Source organism: Haliotis cracherodii, unplaced genomic scaffold, assembly GCF_022045235.1.
Source record: "Haliotis cracherodii isolate W230 unplaced genomic scaffold, xgHalCrac1.p SCAF_2, whole genome shotgun sequence".
NCBI classification, from domain to species: domain Eukaryota; kingdom Metazoa; phylum Mollusca; class Gastropoda; order Lepetellida; family Haliotidae; genus Haliotis; species Haliotis cracherodii.
Genome location: NW_027266275.1, coordinates 43593648 through 43613349, shown reverse-complemented (window position 1 = coordinate 43613349; position 19702 = coordinate 43593648). Strand labels below are relative to the sequence as shown.

The window sequence follows — 19702 nt, the reverse complement described above, 5'->3', positions numbered from 1 at the left end:
CGGAGACATCTTTGTCCCTGTTCTACCAATAATCAACCAAGCTCCATCTCTGTATACATCGGTCTTGGACCTTTCTATAAATACAGTCATGTGAGAATAAAAAACAAAACAAATCACCATGCTTAATATTATGCAACTCAGCAGACGGCATAAAACCTGCGAATGCAAGAAAACACATAGACACAGTTCTAAAAAAATATACATTTTGGTTTTGCGTTTTGCAATCAAACATTCTTTTAAGTACTTCAACCGTAATAGGCTCTTTCTTCTTAAATGGTTTAACTAACTTCCGTTTGGCGGCTCAAACAAATTTATCACGAATGTGTTGTCCGTGAGAGTGGGTAAACAAACAATAACATGAAAGTGTCGAATACTATAAAACGCTGACTGCACGGGCGAGAAAGAGCCCGACCGTTGAATAACTGACAGCAAATAAAGCGCGCAATGTAAGAGAGATAACGGTAACCCTACAGGCATACCGTTAGAAACAGCCCACTTTCTCCAAGCACGGAAACCATACTTGTACTTTCTGCACGTGGAAGTCGCTCTGGCATGATTAAGCAGTCCCGGTATTGCTTTGGCTAACTCCATCACACGCGGCGGTTGCTCTGCTATCTCCTCACCAAACACATGATCAAAAACACCTGTAACAGGAAATTCAAAACTTGACCCGAATCGCCATCATGTTAAAATTTAAATCCTAAACACCAAACAGACCATTGCTTTGTCTGCTTGGGACATATGCATCTTTGTAAATAGGCAAACAAACTATTTCCTTCACCTGTGAAACAAACTCTCCCCCAGGGCAATGCAATGGCCAAAAAGTAGCTGAATACCAAACAGGAACTATCAACGTAGCCCTGCCATGACACATGCTCAAATGTCGTCATGACGTAGATACCAAATATACTGGTGGCACTATCCAATTGTTGCCTTCAGACCAACTCATGGTAAATGCATCCACTCCACGTGATCCAGGATTCCAATATCTGGAATAAAACCTAGAACCTCGTTATTATAACACGAGGCAAATACATCTAAACTGACGTCCAAAAGAAACTTTACCAACTGAAAATATAAATTTCAGACAAAGTATAATTTTTTTTTCGATGAAGTCTATCTAAAACACATAACAGAAATACAACAATAGTGTATACAGAAAATGTTAATCGTCTGTTACATGTTTGCGAGATAACACGCGAAAAAATAAAAAAACACGTGCACCACGGACAACTGCAAATTCACGTACGGGTAAGGGTATAAAACGATTGCAACGGCAAGTCACACATCCACAGTGATAAAAAACACAAAAGAAATGCAACGACTCACAGTCGAACAACGTGAACGAGCCCTGGGTATGGTACAGATGGAAGCCACTCACGCCCATATTTCACGAACCTTCGTTTGCTCCCTTGTAGGGCTGATGGAAGACAACGTATTTACCGCCGAAGGGGTGAACGAACGGCGGCGTGTTACGCGCAGGAGGTCGAACCATATGGTGGAGGGAGTGTCATGGTGTGGGGAGGGATCTGTGGGCAGGAATGGACACCGCTTGTCATCGTTGACGGAAACTTGACAGCTCAGCGTTACATGGATAACATTCTTCGTCCAGTTGTCCTACCATTTCTCCAACAGCAGCCAATTGGTGTCATTTATCAGCATGACAACACTAGAGCCCATACAGCCAGAATTGTCACTAACTTCCTCGCAGCCAACAACGTCAACGTGGCACGATCACCCGACATGTCCCCCATAGAACACCTCTGGGACTTGATGGATCGTGGTGTTCTCCAGCCAACCGGCAAGAACTGATCTTGGCCCTCCAAGAAGAATGGCGTCAAATCCCACGTGACCTCATCAGACGACTGACTTTTTCTGTGCGTCGAAGTGCATGTATTGGGGCATTTGGTGGTCACACACGCTACTAATGACTTGTTATTGAACGTGAGCGATTGTTTATGTACTCTGCCTATTGTCCATGATTCTGAAAGCTCGAGTTTTGTACCACACCCAACTTTGGGGGGGGGGGGGGGGGGGGGGGGGCTTTGCCGTCATTCTCGGTCGCGTTATGATTGTCATTTTCAGTGTTGATTATGTTGATATATTGATCTTCTCAATACACTTTACTTCATGCATGTACGTTTTGTTGTTTTTGAGCAAGAGTGATTTCAAACTCTGGTAAAGTTTCTTTTGGACGTCAGTTTATATCATATGGACCCCATATACTCTGTAAGTGCTGAAATACAAAATCACTGATTCCCCAATCGTCCGTGTCCACAGGTTTGCTAAGATAATCTGATCTCTCATTTTCTGAGCGGGGTATCCACTGCATTTCGAACTGAATCTGACCTTGGAGACAAAGATTAAAAAAGGTCCATAGCAATGCTTTGCAACCCAAGTTTCATAGATCCTTTAGCTACAATCGATTCAACATTTTATTATCAGAAAACAATTTGATTCTGTGTGACTTCAGCAAAGGGAGAAAACTCTGCAGAACCCTGTACACTGCCTTTAATTCCCTGTGTGTAGAACTCAACGCAGCTTCTTCCACCGACCACTGCCCATGAGACTTCCCCTCACCAAACTGTACACAATACCCTCCGAAGCCGACACTACTGGCGTCACTGTATACCACTCTCGTTACTGTGGACTGATCACACCATGTTCTCTCTGTATATTTATTTATCTCATGTAACCAAAACTCCTACGAGGAATTGATCATTTCATACACCTCGTGTCAATTAATAGGCCTACCCATTCCATAACCTGACATGGAGTCCACAAAGATTTTTTCACTTTTTGATACAAAACCGGACTTTATAAGATCTTGCTTGACAGCATTTCCAATAAATGCCATAGCGTGTCCGGACAAGATCCCATCATCAAGAAGAGGAAATATGTCAATATGGTGATAAGCCGAGTGAATATCAAACTTTACAAGCCAATCATTTTTGTTTATGTACATCATGGCTGTCCTCCAATCTTCATATTTCACCGATTGTTTCCATACATGCTTGTTGACCAATGACAAGTCTAATATCAGTCTCTTCTTACCTGAAGATTGGATTGACACTGACAAAGGATTAACAGATGTAGGCTATATATCACACTGCACAACTAAGCTCTTTTTGAGTAATTGATACACAGTCCCTAATACAAAATCTTGGTGCAATCTAACAGACTTGTTGCCTAAGACAGTATTAGGTGGCATTGAATGAAACGGAATTTTGTATCCATTTTCTATGAAATCAGTGACGTAGTCTGAACTTCCGATTCTACCCCAAAAAGCAATGTTTTGTTTAAGCCTATCCTTCACAATGATTTCTGCATGGTCCTCTTCATATTTAAAATAATCATCAGTCAGTAATATATGATTATCAATATGACCTACGTCACACTTAACTTCTGAGTCAGTTTCTTTATTAATGGGCAGATCCTCCTCCTCGTCCTTTAGTCTGAGCGGGTTGTTGTTCTCCGGACATCAGACATTGACGTATGAAATAGCCAAATCCCCCACATGAGAAGCACGCCCCACTTTATGAGTTCCTCCGAAAGGTCTGATTGAACATGGAGAAGCTGATGACTGCCACTGGCTCTGCAGAAAAGACAGTAGAACTAGGCGCACGACCACCACGAGGTCTATAATTCGGACTGTGTGCAGAACGCCCCATCTTCGACTTGATTTTCTTGATAGCTTTATTATCTGCTCTTGTAATTTTCTTGTAGTCTTCGGAGTCGGACGCCACATCTCTTGCAACATAATTTTCACAGTCTCAGGTATTATCTCAGCAAGCTCCACTGCGTAGTCGTAATTCTTAGATTCTAAGGCAAACTTTCACTGATCTAAATTGTCCAAGATCTCAGTATTGAATGAGAGTCGTATTCTACAACCTTCTCGTTTCCACACAAATTCCTTATCAGCTTTCAACTTGGATATCTCTTTGTTCGTTTTCTCAAATTCTTCACGAAAAGCAAGTAAACCATTTTCAACTGATTGCGCTATTTCGGCTTTAGATCTTTCCAAATGACGAAGAATCTCGTCTAACTTCTCCGATATTGGCTTGTCACCGTCACTTGTCATGTTTAATAATAGCTAGCCCCGACTGCACCGCACCTGAGAATGAAGTTTAAACTTCGCGCCTTAACTTATATACCCCTTACGAGACCAAATTACCTCCCTTCGTTGTGCTTTCTGACGTTAGGAGAACATAATATCGTTCTAATTCCTCCCTCAAACGTAAGAAATTATATTTCCCATTTGTCACCATATATCCATTTTTTCCTGGAAGCATATCCTCAATGCTAAATATTTACTCTCTTGTCTCTCCACTGCCCGATTCTCAAGATTTCCCCATTTCCCAGTTCAAATTGCTCCTGATCATTAGTGCTATCTCTTGAGTAAAGTCGCCTTTTTTGCTTCTGGTCTAAGCAAATGCATTTGCGCTTCCAGATCACGACATTCATCCTCAAGAATAGTCAAAGTTTCTACCACTGTATAACCTGAGTTGTCTCCTTCGCACTTTCGACTTTAGACGGTTGTTCCCCTCTCAGCCGGTAAGATTTCTTTCATCCTACTTCCTGTTGTCTTTCGCTTTGGTTTAACGTCGGTTTATGGTTTATGGACATGTTAGCTGCTTTGGGCCAAAAAAAGACACCCGATGGATGTCGAGTAATTGTTTCGGACGCAAATTTTCCAAAGATCTGAAAAGTGAAAAGCAGCACTGGATCTAGCTCTGGCTATAAAATTGACGCAGATATGTAGAATACTAAATTTCCAATCTGACGTTGTAAATTTATTTGCAAATATTAAACCAATTTGAAAAAAGGACACTGCTAAGTGTTGTCCGAGAATTAATTCTTCGTTGAAAAAACAGCAAATTTCTCCGCTTTTTATCGTAGACTGATAATAGTACTGTGCGACGATTTTTTTTATTCAGCAGCTTTACAGAAACTGTGCGTGAAAAAAAATACTGCATAATATCTGAACGACAAAAATGTTAATCAAATGGATTCATAAGCTTATGTATAACATTCAATACAAAATATAGCCTGCCGTGAATGACAAAACTAATTTTCCTTTATGAGGTCAAACGACTACAGAGATGTTTCAAACGTACAAAGAAAAGGGGGCATAACTTCGCTAAGTATATTGAGCTGTGGATAAGCACAATATATTTTCGTTGTACCAACGTTTACGAGGAGCCAAGCTATTCCAACACAAATATCGATAATGAAACTGGATACGTTTAGGAATAAAAGAAACCCCATAAGTTACGCTGAAATCGAAGTTCATAAAAAAGGAATTAATAGCGAAACGGATGGCCCTATGTAACCTATAAAATAGTCCTTCAATTCTAACATTCTTCTCATTGTGCAAGTGTGATTTGTCTAATGTTGCACCATCATTAATGCAGCACACGCCTTCAAATGTAATGAAGTACTAAAACAATGACACCATTTTATTTGACGTCATGGCTGGTTTTATCTGGTATCAATTTAACGCAATGAAATACCAAAAAGAATATTTCAAAACAAACAAACTTATATTCAACATTGGACTTGTATTTGTTCATTATAATGTGAGTATTACTCTCCATCTCGTCTCAGAAGTATACAATAAAAAATGCGAAGAAAGCTCCTTTGGTATAGAATTATCAGGATAATCGTATAAGGTTCGACCAACGGGGTACATGGCACGGTTTATATTTTATCGTACTTTTTAAAATTCCTTTAAGCTCAGACGTTCATACAGTTTGACCCTCACTCCATGAAGGTTCATACTCCAATGAACTGACACAAAGTGAAATTCAATTCTTAAATGAACGTCAGTTTCGCGTGTCTGGAGGAGTGTTCACGAACACCATGCGAAAGTTAACGTAAGACATCATGACAGATTTGGAGGTGGATCAGTAATGGTGTGGTGCGGGATCACACCTCTGCATATTGTCCATGAAAGGGTTACTGCACAGTACTGCCGAGACAACGTACTGGCGCCAATAGTTTGCGCGTCATGTTGGTCCATATTTTGCCTTTCAAGGCCATAACGCTCGTGCCCACCATGCGCGTATTGCAGCTGACCACTTCCAGCCGCAAAACTTTAGAAGAATGCAATGGCCAGGCTTGAGGCCTGACCTTTCCATAGAGCAAAATCTGGGACTTGATGGAGTACTGCGTTAGCCGAACTGGACCAGGCGCTGCAAGATAAGAGGACAAGACATTGGCATCGGGAGATTGATGTCACATCCTATGACCAACGTGGGAGCCTGACCCATTATTGATGAAGGTCGTCTCAAACGTTCCTTTTGACGACACAACCGCGCCTTTCTTGGTTGTTTGCACAGGTACAATACACCGCCAACTTTAGGGGGACAGTATATAATGGTATTTATGGATTAACCTATGCCATAAATGGAGTCATGTTGATCGTGTTAAACTACAATACCTGTTACGGTTACTTGTTTCGAGTTCGTTTTCCCAACAGGCAGCAATTGGCGCTCTACTAATCCAGTCAGTCCAACTATTAATATAACAGCCATTGTGCTTGATTATTATTGATAATATTTTATTTGTGTATATTTTACCTGACAAAACAGAACAGAATACATATATAATACTCCATGTTTTGATATACATAAATACATACAAAAATAGAATATGCTCACATACCTTCAGTTTAATTGGATTTTATAGGTGTGGTGAGGTGTAATATGGTTTAAAGTCGCGTTCAAGATTATTGCACTTACATAGCCACATGCTCGCGAGCGTGCGTGCGTGCGTGCGTGTCTGCTTGTACCAGCCCGGCCAAATATCGGTTTTAGATACGATGCCACAGTTTAACATGGATACCTCTCTCGGACATAGTAAACTGACTCATACCTGACCTGACTTGTTTTATCTCCTTAATGCCGAAACAACAAGTACCATCTTTTAACATATTTTGGCATGACGCGGCCTTCAGCTCTGCAGGCAGAGGTTCTATCCACTACATCATGGAGGCGGTCGAATTTCATAGTGAGTGAGTGAGTGAGTTTGGTTTAACGCCGCTTTTAACAGTATTCCAGTTATATCGCGGCGTGTCAGCTTAATGTGGGAGGAAAGCCCGAAGTGATGCAGCTCTCAGACGTTTACCACTTCGGTGAAACCCACGAGCACAGGTATGGTGCTGACAAACCTAGAAACATAATCGGGGCGAACCGGGATTCGAACCCACAATCATAGGTTTCTGGCGTCCCCAAGGGACGCAACTCTGCACAGCGAATCGCGCCGCCTAAGACGACTGGGCCACCCGTGCCCCCTCTTGGTAGTATGTAACTGTAGTGTTTGTTCATAATGATAGAGAATGTAACGAATTACTTGTGAGGGAAATATTTGAGTTGTGGAATATATGGCGTTTGTCGCTAGCAGCGTTAGTCATTAGTGTACACATCGGAATCTGTCTTTTCATTTGGTGGAATAGGTTATTGTCGATTAGAAAAACTGTACGGTTTTACTGGTCCTACAAATCCAATTTACAATTAATACATATGGCTATGCACAACGCTATATATTATGTACGTATACTATCTGCGTTTGAGGTATATCACTAATATAATCCAGATTAATCATTGGAAAAATCGCATTCAGAACATTGTTTAGCCAGGGCCGGTTGTTTAGAACCCGGTTGTTTCAACGTCAGGTTAACTCCTAACCAACCATTAAATATTTAACCATACGTTAGTTAACCAGCCGTTAAATTACTGTTGCAGGATCAATAGATAACCATTATAATCCGAAGCGTTACCCCTATGCCTGTTATAAAATGTTACAGTCACATGATGCGATTGGGGCTTTGAACTGGGTTTCACATGTCAGGATGTTGTTATTTCAAACAGGTTTTGCTCGTGTCTGTATTGCTCAGGATTGTGGAAACACGAAGGGTTTCATAACTATGTTTAAACAGAGGTGTGGAGATATGGAGATACAGAAATGGTTTCAAACGATTACCAGCTCACATTTCCTGTCACATTATAATTCATACAAGTCATTACTAGCGCCAGAGATGTATATCACATCGGGTGTTTTAGATAAAGACTTGATCTGTGTATTAGCTAAGTTCCGCACTCTTTCGCATAGTTTGAAAATACAAAAACTGCGTTACAGTAAAAATAATGCGAAAACAAATGTTGATCAGCTGCTGCTATACTGTGACCATTGTGATGAATTAGTTGTTGAGGACGAGTACCATTTTGTACTAGTCTGTTCATACTATAAGCAAAGTAGAAATACATTCATTCCACAATATTACCATAAACATCCTTCTCGTCAAAAATTAATTGAACTAATGTCCTCTACAACACATTCAACAATCAAAGGTCTTGCTTTGTATCTGAAGAGAAATTATGTATTACGTCATATATCATGGAAAAATTGTCAACTGTGTGAGATCCACAATAAATTACATGTATGTGTAAATGTATTGTACTCTGGGCCACGAGGCCTCCAATACTGAAATAAAGAATCTTAAATCTTGAATCTTGAATCATTAGGTTAGCTAACCACTCGGTTAAATTTTAATATCTTGGTTAAATCACCGATTAGGTTAAATATTATCCCAGAATTCCTAGCATTAGTACTTCCGTCACTGTGTCGTATCGAATAATGGCCGAAACAGCATCGATGACTGAGGAAACTCCAAGCAAAATAAGAAAGAAAAGAAACAGGAAATTTTCTGTGGATGAAGAAATCCAGTCATTGGTGGAGAGTAATTCACAAGAACTTCATGAAAAACTGAGCAATGAAGTTACCAATTAGATGAAGTCTGCTATTCTGATGGCTATCACCAAGGCAGTCAACATGAAGGGCGTAGCGCTTCGATCTGTTGATGAGGTGAAGGAAAAATGGAGCAACATGACAAGAAAGGCCAAGAAAACCTTCACGGACTACAGGCTGCAACAGAGGAAGACCGGAGGGGGGCTCCCACCATCTGAACTGAGTCAGGCTACTTCTCGCATTATTGAGATAATGCAAGTTTCAGCGGCGCATCAGGGGGCTTAGAATCGGAAATTCTTCCAAGTAAGTGCTTTCATAGTAACATATTTTATAAAAGCTAACAACCTGTGCTGAAATAAGTGTATATCTATGGAATGTTACTAAGCCGCATACTCACTTTCATACGTTCTGTGAAAGTCGTTTGTTTATGTTGACACGGAATATCCCTTTTTTATATTTAGACATGACCTTGGTCATTTTCGAAAGAATGTGTTTGTCTTCCATCTCTACAATATTATTCACGTGAGATTCACGAGTATTAATATCATATCAACCCAGCGCACGATGCTGTAAACCGAAGAAACGAATATAAGATTGTTGAACACAATTCTGTGAACCTCCATCAGGCAACGGAATCTGACGCAATTTCTCTTCTAAAGTGTTAAAATCGAGCCCAACGCCTGTTCATTTGGCAAGAGCCGATATCTGCTCTGACAGTGGATACGGAAAGTAATGCTATTCCAAAAACTTATGACAAGCCTGACTTGTTCACGTTTATATTTCACAAATTCATCTGTAAGCAAAGATTATTTATGAGCACGCTTCCGCTCCTCCATATGTAGAGGTCCTGAGCAAATACTGCAACGTGATGATATTCAATATCACTGTCTTTAATTCTTGTGTTCTCTGTTTGTTGTTTTTTAGCTGGAGAAGAACGTATTGGCAATATGATTTCTAATGTCTCGTCCATCATGCCTGCAGCCATATGTGTCCACTGTTGTCTGTTCATCTGGGTTGTCGTTGTCATCTTGTAATGGCTCATTCAGTAATATGGATATATTGTGGAGGACAGCACAGGCAAGGACAATCTGACACCCACGGCGTGGACTCATCCTTATCTGTTGAATAAACATGAAATGTTTGTGTCAAATATATAAATACAGAATGTCACATTAAAATGGACATTTTAGAAGCAACTTGTTTGCTTCTTTGAATTATTGATATTACTAGTAATTGGATACGTTAGTTCGGATTCTTTGAATATTATCGTAAAACGTTAAGCATTACCTCAGAATGAAGTACATGAAACCATCTTTTCCATCGACCAAATGTTCTTTCTATTGTAACTCTTGAAGCACACAAGCTGTCATTGTATCTCTGCTGAGCATTGCCTTGTAGAGTCATGTATGGGGTTTGGAGAAAAGGCCTGCAAGGATATCCACTGTCTCCCAATAGAAAGCCATCTGATATTGAAGTGTGCGATCTCTCTAAGTATTCACACAAAGTGGAGGTTCTAAATATGTGGCTATCATGAGTTGATCCCGGCCATTTAGCACACACATTCGTAAATCTTCCCTCAGTATATTGGCATGTAGATGATAGATTCCCGCCCAAATCTGTACCTATCACGAAGTTCACTGTCTGTGCAGTTCATTAATGCAAAATTAACAGCTCGGAATCGCTTCTGTTGCCTCGAATTAACCTCTGGAACCATGAAAGCAGCGCTAGGCCTAACCATGAACGCCATTTTGTTTAAAAAATAATCAAGGTGTTAAGTATTTAACAGAGGTCGGGAGGTGTGTTCACTTTAACGGGTGTTTAACCAGTCGTTAAAGATAATCATGCTTTGGGAAACAACATAACCGTTTGGTTAAATTTAACGGAGAGTTAACACTGACTTAACGGCAGGTTAAGAGTTAACCGGGTTTTGAACAACCGGGCCCAGGTGGATAAAACTAATACACATTTCTTTGGTGTTGATGGCAATGTTGATCACGATGATAATTAAGATTATGACCTAGTTGAAATTCTAAACTCTGCTATAACAGGACATGCAGTAAAATCTGTCAAAACAAGAAAGTCAGCTTGAACAGATGAATTGATACCAGAATGTTTCATTCATATAAGGCTAGTGTGTTAACTTAGGAAGAAATCTGCCAAAACCATGCTGTACTATCAACTTTGGCTTTGGCCTGACTCTAAAACCTAAAGACATTTCCATTCCTCTTTTGTACTGGACTCAAGCAATGAAGGATACAACATTCAATTTCTCACCTTTTCGCGAATACCTGGTATCATCACTCTTTGATACTGATTCATAAACACATGCTTATCATACAATCGGAATCGTACTCTGCTTTTGACAGAGATTTCTTATGAATATGGAAAGGGTTTTGTCGTTCTTCTTTTGATGTTAGATGTTACCACACTGAAATTTTTTTGCTTAATCATATCTTTGAACATGAACGCTACCCTGATAGTTGGTTTAAAGCAATTATAATACCATCACATAAAGGTGGATGATCATATTATCTGTATCAGCACAGATGCAATTCCTACTAAGATATTTAGAGCAATATTACATAGAATAATAAAAGCTACAATATCCTTTCCATATTCACAAGAAATCTCTGCCAAAAGACTTCCACACAGTAGATAGGGGAACATTGTGAAATCTTTTGCTGAGATTAGGTGTGAAAGGTAATATAATGAAAGCGTGGCAAAGTGTTTATTAAGATGATGTTGCACATGTAAGAAGCAATAATTTATTCTCTGAGTTGTTTGACTGTCCACAAGGCCAGCGCCAGGGTTTGCGGACCACGTGCTATTGTTTTCATTTCATATAGGTTACAATCTCGGCAAGATGCCTAGTAAAAATATTTTATTGGAATAAGATTTATCTGTAATCTTCGCTGAGACAAAAGTAATGATATTTTTAAAAAGTTGGCTGATTAGCAAATTCAGAAGTATGGTGCTACCAAAACACTGCACTTGAATTGAACAATTATGAGAATCCTTGGCAGATATTTACTAGTTATATAAATTGGAAAGAAAGTGCGTTTCAACAATCATAAATGCTAAAGAACTTAAAACCGCATATTAACATTTTTTAATTATGTAGATGTCAAAATATTTCCAATTTTATCATGTGGTTTAGAGCAGAACTGTGAAGAAATTTAAAACTTTCTTGAAAAATACAGTTGCTTACGTGCAAACAGTACTAAATGTATCTAATACAACTTAAAGTAATTCTATCTTGGGTGAATGGTCGGTTTCCATTGTATATTGTTACTACGAAAGGAACTACGAATCGGTTGAACGAAAGGAACTACGAAATATCGGTTGAACATATCTAGATTACCAAAAGACAGGTATGTTAAATCATCTTATACGATGCGTTATGAACATGATTGTGGATAACATTCATGGGTAACAATGATAAGAACTATCTTAGTAATTAATGGACTTAAGTATGTATGAGATAACCAAGGCGTCAAGTGTATGGAAACTTTCATTGTTGACTGATACAGAAATTAACAGAGGCGTTTATTACAGACTGTAATTCAGTCCTGGATTACTCATCAATACTTTGGTATCTTAGAACAAAACTTTGGCATTATAGAACTTAAGAACATTTGTTAGAACCTGAGCGGTGTCTACAATATATAACTCTTAAACGCTATCAGCATATTGCATTACACTTTAGATGTGGCATGTTACCGCTGGAAACTGAAAAAGGAAAGGTATTTGAGATTGCAAAGAAGTGATAGAATTTGTAAATTATGCAATAATGGTGAGTAGAAGATGAATTTAACTTTTCGCTTGTATGTATTAGATTATTTTCTATCAGATATAAGTACATTCCTTTTATGAATTGGAAATATCCTAACGTATATAATTAAATCCTAATGATGGCTTCTATAAATAATGATTTAATGTATAACCTTGCCGTGTTTATCAAAGCGCGATGAGCAGGTGACCACGGTACGGCGTCTGGCCGGTGTGGCTGGATGGCTTGGTTGCCGTTGAGGGCCTATCCATGGATACCGTGCGGCTCCCGTATGGTATTGTCCTATGGTAGGGTAAAGCCTGCTGGCTTCTACCCAGCTGGTCGGCTGGCTGGTCGATTGGCTGACCGTACGGCTCAACTTGCTGGTCTTTTGTAGAAGTGCCTACGGCCGTGGGGGAAGATCAGATAGTCTTAGCCAGAGCTATCACCTTGATCTTTCCTATCTCTGTGTCCATAGCTTCGTCTCAAGCATGCCCTTCACCATCTCCTGTTGTTCTTTGAACAGTTGGTGGGTAAGACTCGTGGAGAGTGCAGGAGATAGTGGGTCGGTTGGAGAGGGAGGCGCTGGGGTGAAAACTAATTTCTCAGTCGAGAGGGTTTTCCACTTTTTTCTTGGCAGCCTCACGCCTCTTGGCCTTAGTCACGGCCTCGGACATCTTGGAGAAGATCTTCTCTGATGTGTTACTGCATTCTCACATCTCTTCTCCTTGCTGCAGGTCATGCCTCTGCACTTCGTGCAGTTTTCATGAGGATCTCACGTGACCATGAATCGGCCACACTTCTTGCACCCGGGGTAAGAGGGAGACGACATACGACCTCACAAACACCAAACACCAGCTATACTTAAGTGCATGTTTGTCTCTCCAGCAGCGCTATTACTTTAAATTCATATGTATGTTATTATAGAAAACTTATTAGAATAATCTCAGGTTAATACGACGTACTACCAGGTACTAGATTGGTACTTCTATTCTAGTAAGTGTTAACTCTAAGCTGGTTCCCGGCTCCCTATGCGCGTCGTCAACTTGCGCCAAGCTAGGAGCCGGTACAGGCCAAAATCAGAAAACACTCAGCGTGTTTATTTGACGTCACATCCGGTGATTTACGAAAATGGCTACGCTAATGCCGATACAGGGGAGGGACACACCTGTGAAAAGCGTGACATCTTGCGTTTGCTTTGGTAAACGAAAATCTGATGGCGGGCAATTTTATAGAGTGGAAAATAGACAAACAAAATCAACTGACAACAGTCTCGCTAATCTTTTGGAGCGCTAATGCGGATTAAAAGTGGTTCATGGGTTGAATTCTAAGTGAAGACAGAAAATACTTTAAAAAATGCATTTCTGAAATTCGATGATTTTGTTTGCGTTTGTATATTCTCATAAACCTAAAACAATTAGATCATGCCCTCTAAATGGTTAAAAGAACTGCATTGTTGACATATTTATTTACAAGAATTCAATTCTATATTTTGGTGCACCTTTAGAATACGGTACTGTATTCTAAAGGTAGGCCGAAGATTTTATAGATTTTCGGGCAACGAGGTCCATTTACACCTTGTCCAGAATGAAGGCTTACAAAATTCCTAAAATTGCTATGAAGTAGAGAAACTGCCACAGGCTTTCCCCTTGGATGAGGGGACATATTTGTCCCTCCTCTTCAACCCTCACTTTGAAGTCGAATAAAATTCAAACTGCAGCAGTCACAGAGACACTTCACAGTTTTGAATGCGGTTGGACATTCCCTGTTTTGTCATGTCATCCACTGGCATTTTTGGCAAAGCAAAATTACTGAAAATTAGGTGCATAGTAAATGTCGACATTTTTTTTTACACATTACTAAATTACCACTCACTGCGTTATTGACAGCATGTTTTGAAATAATAAGTTCGGCTATTCACTCGGCGAAATGAATTTCAAAAATAGCATAGCATCACCGGCATCTGTCTTTGATCAAATCCTCAATGATCATTCCAAAACGTCGCCGATAGCCTTAGAATCGTTTAGAATGTCTTGGAAAATCCGCAAACACGAACGCCGAAGTGAACTTTCCATCATATTGGATAGTGTTTACAAATTCACGTTTCACGTGTAGGGTCCGGGTTATGAGATGCCTGTAACATCAGGTATATTTCATACACAGGTGCGATACATACATCCTTGAATTCCTCATACAGAGTAGAATCAAATGACACATGGTCCTTGTCACCAATACAAAGTGTTTAGATGAAATCAATCAAATTATATTAGGTGTTAAAACGAACGCTGTGCTCGAAAAACTACACTTGTTTGAAATGTAAACAAAGCAAAATTCAGATTTTACACAGTGTAGCATTTTCTCCTATTTGGAACTATCCATTCGTCTATTCATTGAATACATTGGCCCAAAAAATTCAGAATATGCATGGGAAGAGAATCGTATGAAGAATTAGGGAACTAAAAACAGCTATGTTGCAATGGCTGATATTTTCAACAAAAATTGTCAAATTTTCCGTCCTGTGTGACGCCATGACTGACGCAAAATCACGCACAACGACAACGGTGTTTATCGGAATTTCTGACTATTTCCGTTGGTTTCAATGAAAAATATCACAACAAAAAATAGTACACTGATTGTCGGAATGTTTCTGATTACTTACATGTCACATTTATGCATGCACGATTCCTGAATCAACGAAAGTCCCATCTTAAAATCCCGCGTACTGTTGACAGTGAACACGCCATTTTGTAAAAGTCGGTCATCGGCAGTGATGTCATACGCCAACATGGTTGAACATATTAGGTAATTTCTTGGAGGTGAAGGTCCTTGAACAATGTTGAATGAAAGCACACACGATCATTGTATCCTGCTGTTTACAGTTATAATTATTATGTAGATTTTGCATATCTTTCATACATGTTTTCGCCTACTTTGGATATTTGTCAATGTTCGATATGATATTATACGTAGATCTAGGCCACAACGTGTATCTACCTTTGATAATCTCCTGTTTGTTTGGACAAGAAATTGATAAGTTTACACATATAGTGTCGTATACGATATTTCTTTAATCTGGACAGTGTTACATCATTACCTTACGTTGAGTCACATATTTTTGACAATGCAGTTAATAATGAACTGTACAATGTGCAGAAATGTTTTTATTATGCTTTTGACATATGCAGCAAGACAGCAATGCCCGAGACGAGGTAAGAGAACCTCTCCTCTCTGATTGTTTGGGGATAGTTGTAATGCATTAATAAAAGGCTCGATGCCACAGAGATAACTCCTTTTGAGGATGATGCCCATGTCTATCATGTTCAGTATGATGGAAAGCAGTTTTCTAAGAACGCATACCATAAGAACCCATACCATCTTCACAACATAATCACTTAACACAGGTTTGATTTATGTAAATAGTTACTAAATACCATCCATGTTTAAAAGAAAATCGACACCTGGTCGCACCCAGGTGCAATCTTAGACTACATTACTACTATAGTATTATTTGTAACACTTTGAAAGGAATGTCACCTTCATACTGCTGTCACTCAGCTACAACGTTGTACAAAGTTAGAAGTGATGACTGGGTGAATGAATAGAAACCATCCATTATGATTCTGCCCATTTGTTGAGTAACGGACATTGACTTATTTCGTTGGTATTAATAATTGTTTTGCATTTGAATGCTGTTTAAAAAATATATAGCTAGAAAATATCAACATTGGCCATGGTTAATTGCTATTTTATTCCAATTTCAATATTTTCAACAGAGGTTTCATCATTTTAAACGTAATCATCCAATAAATATATTGCAACCACATACGAGTCGTACAACACATTTCTATTTTGTCAGAAGAGTCACATCATATTTATTACGAGTTATTCTTTATTCCTTAAATGGAACACCAACCCACTTAAAAATATACATTTTCGACGTCATGGAATGGAAAGACAATGTTAGGAATATTTTCAATGCGACATTTATACTGTATGGGTGACTCTACATATGTCGAAATATGGTTCCTACATGAGTATCTCGTTCAAATACCTGAGTATATTTTATTCGCTCTAAGTTTACTGACAAGTGTATGATAAATATTTTTCTCGCATAGCACAATTTGGGGGTGTATTCGAAAACCTGCGAAATGTTCATGCAAAGAATACGCTAGACTATGTTTACTATCATTTCTCTTACATATTGATATCTTGTACGTAAAATATATGAAGATAATAATTTTGGAAATTTAATTTCCTACAATTAATTACAATTTACAGTTTGAAGGTCTTTCCTGCACCAGATGGTGGCACATCTAACAAAATGACTTAAAGTAGTTTGTGACGTTTCTCAGTGGAGGCTTTTGTAGAAGGGTAGCGCTTCGTCTAAAAATAGCGACCAATGAAAAATTACATAACATAGTGTATGTTTAATATTTCGAAGGCGCTCACAGCCATCGTCTCATTGGCCTGTACCGGCTCCTATATTGTGATATTGGAGACGGGGCCCAGCTTAGTGTTAACTCTAGCACACACAGGAAAAAACGGATGTTGCCGCCATTATGACGTCATGGCTTGGCAAGCTCCTCACAGCGATAGTACGTTCCCGGAGCTCTCTATACTATCGCTGCCACCAGTCAAAACTCCCCACTGTGAAGAGGTGGCTACAATCATGCTTGGAGTTGAACTCGTAACCGAATGACCGTTATGTTTACAAACAAGTGACGACTGTCTTGACGCCGAATACACTTATCGCTGCTAAATTACTTTCTACGTTCGTCAATTTGAATTTCTGTTTCATTAAAACTATCGAGTTATTGATATAGTAAGAATGTAAGGGAGAAGTTGGTTGGATTTCCGTAAGTCTGAAATCTCGAACCAATCTGATTAATAAAACAACAAAGTAAATTCATCTGGAAAACATGGTCAGTCGTAAACCTTTTCAAATTGAAATATGATGGCATTCCCAGAGACATAAAAAAAGTATAAACGTTACTACATATGGGGTTGGAGGGCAAATTTCAAGATTCTTGAAATGGCCGCGCCCACACTGGTGGCAGCGATGTTACCGAGAGTGTAACGAAGGTGTCACGCGCTGGGAAGGAGCTTGATGGCTTGGGTAGTTACGAGACTACTTGACGACAACTAATTGTGTGATTGAAAGTGAAGAGGACGTCTGTTGAAAATCTGAACATCTTAGTGTGATTGAAGCTAAATTATAGGATTTATGTCAAATATGTAATAGAGGTACAAGTTTCGTAGGAATTGTGTACATTGTCCGTGCCTCAGCAGACATGTTACGAAGCAAGATGACAATCCCAATCTATGATGTGGCTCAACATTAACCTGTAGATTCACTTGGAATGGGCCTGCGGGTACAATGTCATTACCAATGGAACTGGAGTATGACTGAACAGCCGCTTTATAGGCTGCAGACAAGCCGGCCATTTTGACAGAGGAATCTGCATGATTTGACATGTCAATTTGAAGTTTTCACGGATACAACGCATGCGTGTGAAAGAAAGTTATTGTGACAGTTTGGGCCCATAAACAGTGGTTCGTGTATGCCTTTCTTAATTGTGCGTGTTCTGAAGTGAATCTCATCAAGTTTGACAAGTTACTGTGATCAAGTGTGCTTTGACTTCAGTGATTTCGGGACATTGTTTCGCCTTTCGATGGGAGTTAGAGAATCTAGGAATGTTTTCTGGTGGACCCTTTAATCCTCTCTTGCCAAATCCTTACTGTGGTGGTAGACGGAGATGACAATGAATATCGATGACCCAAAAGGTTTGTAAACAACATGTTGTCATGAATAAAGTTTCTTCAAACTTGTTTTATAATGTTATATTTTACTGTCATTCTCAGTTGTTTCAATAAGAAAATAGCCTGTTCCGATTCTGGTCGCCATAGAATGTCCCTAACAGTTTCATAAACATTTCGTTTGTATGCAAAAGGTATGCCTTAGTTAAATCTTGTAATGTTATCAACGAAGCAGTCACGGTTGCGGCCCAGAACACCAAAAACATTCGATATCAAACTACCGTATTTCCTCTATTAGACGCTAGGCAGTCTATTAATTTCGTGAGAGCCGTTGACTCGGTGTGTATTAAGAGACCGGGCTTGTATCTGAGACCCAGCGTGTAGTAGAGGAAATATAGATACGTTTTACAGATCATATGGGGGTGATCGATCGGCAATCATTTTTTTTAATCGATATGTAGGCTACCGATATATTCATACGCATATTTTGTGTGTGAAAAGGCTTAATATATATAAACGGGGTTTCGGTAGCAAAAAGGATACCTCTTTTTAACTAATCAGAATCAAGCAATCATCAATGTCATGATAGAATCAATAATAACGCTGGGTATATATTTCGTATATATTTTGTGTATATTTTGTTTATATTTTGTTCTGGACCGGAGGCCGACATCAAGAAACGCAACACATGTGTTATCTAATGGGACTATGCAAATGGAAGAGAGGCTACATTAGGGGTTACACATGTGACAGAGAGGTTACGTTATTGTCACACATGTGACAGAGAGGTTACGTTATTGTCACACATGTGACAGAGAGGTTACATTAGGGGTTACACATGTGACAGAGAGGTTACATTAGGGGTTTCACATGTGACAGAGAGGTTACATTATTGCCACACATGTGACAGAGAGGTTACATTAGTGTCACACATGTGACAGAGAGGTTACATTATTGTCACACATGTGACAGAGAGGTTACATTATTGTCGCACATGTGACAGATGTTACATTGTCACACATGTGACAGAGAGGTTACATTAGGAGGTACACATGTGACAGAGAGGTTACATTAGGGGTTCCACATGTGACAGAGAGGTGGTTACATTATGGTCACACATGTGACAGAGAGGTTACATTATTGTCACACATGTGACAGAGAGGTTACATTATTGTCACACATGTGACAGAGAGGTTACATTATTGTCACACATGTCACAGAGAGGTTGCATTATGGTCACACATGTGACAGAGAGGTTACATTTTGTCACACATGTGACAGAGAGGTTACATTATTGTCACACATGTGACAGGTTACATTAGGGTGTTAGGCATGTGATAGAGAGGTTACATTAGTGTCACACATGTGACAGAGAGGTTACATTAGTGTCACACATGTGACAGAGAGGTTACATTATTGTCACACATG

The 19702-nt window shown here is 39.4% G+C and overlaps 2 pseudogenes; one reads left to right on the top strand and one right to left on the bottom strand.

The window, feature by feature from the left end:
- Positions 1-658: 658 nt before the first annotated feature.
- LOC139467621 (uncharacterized) lies at positions 659-6012 on the bottom strand (annotated as a pseudogene).
- Positions 6013-8637: 2625 nt separating this feature from the next.
- LOC139468570 (uncharacterized) lies at positions 8638-9107 on the top strand (annotated as a pseudogene).
- The last annotated feature ends 10595 nt before the right edge of the window (positions 9108-19702 follow it).